The sequence below is a fragment of the Apium graveolens genome, chromosome 4 (assembly GCF_009905375.1).
Source record: "Apium graveolens cultivar Ventura chromosome 4, ASM990537v1, whole genome shotgun sequence".
NCBI lineage: Eukaryota > Viridiplantae > Streptophyta > Magnoliopsida > Apiales > Apiaceae > Apium > Apium graveolens.
The window spans coordinates 43,602,356-43,604,323 of NC_133650.1; the positions used below are offsets into that span (position 1 = coordinate 43,602,356).

At 44.6% G+C, this 1,968-nt stretch overlaps 1 non-coding gene across 1 annotated transcript; it reads right to left on the minus strand.

Annotated features, from left to right (window-relative positions):
• Positions 1-254: 254 nt before the first annotated feature.
• On the minus strand, positions 255-361 carry LOC141722273 (small nucleolar RNA R71). The gene has a single exon (XR_012575292.1). It is a non-coding gene; the product is annotated as a small nucleolar RNA R71 (small nucleolar RNA).
• Positions 362-1,968: the final 1,607 nt, after the last annotated feature.

Genomic DNA, 1,968 nt, shown 5'->3' on the forward strand with positions numbered 1-1,968 from the left:
TGCAGAATTCTGTTTCTTTTGGAGGAGCGGCAACTGAAGACCCCAACATGCACATAAGGAATTTTGTCGAGATCTACAGCACTTTTAAGTATAATGGCGTGACTGATGAGGCTATTAAGTTGAGGCTTTTCCCATTCTCACTGAGGGATAAGGCTAAAGACTGGTTACATTCTGAACCTACTGGGTCCATCACTACGTGGCAAGATCTTGCGCAAAAGTTTCTGGTGAAGTTTTATCCGATGGCAAAGACTGCTGCTATGAGGAGTGCTCTTACTCAGTTTGCGCAGCAACCTACAGAATCTATGTGCGAGGCTTGGGAACGCTACAAGGAAATGTTGAGAAAATGTCCACATCATGGAATGCCGGATTGGATGGTGATCACTGGTTTCTATAATGGTTTGGGGGCCCAATCTCGGCCCATGCTCGATGCAGCAGCTGGAGGAGCCTTATGGGCTAAAAGCTATACTGAGGCGTATAATCTTATAGAGATGATGGCTGCAAATGAGCATCAAAACCCAACTCAGAGGATGACATCAGGCAAGGTAGCAGGTATTCTGGAAGTTGATGTAGCCACCGCTATTGCAGCCCAGCTCCAAGCGCTATCAATGAAGGTTGATTCTCTGGCTACGTATGGAGTTAATCAAATAGCTATGGTTTGTGAGCTTTGTGTAGGTTCTCATGCTACGGATCAGTGTTCTCTTGTCAAAGAATCTGTTCAGTATGTGAATAATTATCAGCGACAACAGCAGCCTGTGCCAGTGACCTATCATCCTAATAACAGAAATCATCCAAATTTCAGCTGGGGGAATAATCAGAATGCTATTCAGCCACCATATCAGCAAGGAGTGAGTAAACTGTTTAACCCACCTGGATTCCAGCAACCACAGCAGTATGCTACAAGGCAATCATATCCTCAATAGGGAAGTACAGCTGCACCCACTAGTGCTGATTTTGAGGAACTTAAGCTGTTGTGCAAGAGTCAGGCGGTTTCTATCAAGACCTTGGAAAATCAAATCGGTCAATTAGCCAATGCAGTGCTCAATCGTCAACCTGACACTCTTCCCAGTGACACGGAAGTACCAGGCAGGAAGGAAGCTAAAGAGCAAGTCAAGGCTATTACCTTAAGGTCTGGAAAAGTGGTTGATGCTGAAAAGGCAAAGGAAGTCGAAGCTGAAGTTAGAGATGAAGAATCTAAGCAAAAGGAGAAAGCGGCGGAACCAAGGAAGACTACTGTTGAACACACTCTGCCTGAGGCTAATACAGGGGAGAAACAGCTCTATCCTCCACCACCTTTTCCTAAGAGATTGCAGCAACAAAAGCTGGATAGACAGTTCGGGAAGTTTCTGGAGGTGTTCAAGAAACTTCACATCAATATACCTTTCACTGAGGCTCTGGAACAAATGCCTAGTTATGTGAAGTTTATGAAGACTATTCTTGCAAGGAAGGTGAAACTGGATGACCTTGAAACCGTTGCTCTCACGGAAGAATACAGCGCTGTTCTGCAGCAAAAGTTACCACCAAAACTGAAAGATCCAGGAAGCTTCACCATTCCTTGCACCATTGGCAATCTAACTTTTGACAAGTGCCTTTGTGATTTGGGAGCAAGCATTAATCTGATGCCGTTGTCGATCTTTAAAAAGCTGGATCTGCCTGATCCAAAACCCACATACATGTCGCTACAATTGGCTGACCGTTCCATTACTTACCCAAGGGGCATAGTTGAGGATGTGCTCGTCAAGGTGGATAAGCTCTTCTTTCCAGCAGATTTTGTTATTCTGGATTTTGAGGAAGATAAGAAGATTCCCATAATCTTGGGAAGGCCTTTCTTGGCTACTGGCCGTACCTTGATAGATGTGCAAAAAGGTGAACTTACTATCCGGGTCCAAGATCAGGATGTGACCTTCAATGTATTCAAGGCAATGAAATTCCCTACAGAAGATGAGGAGTGCTTAAAAGTGGATGTGATTG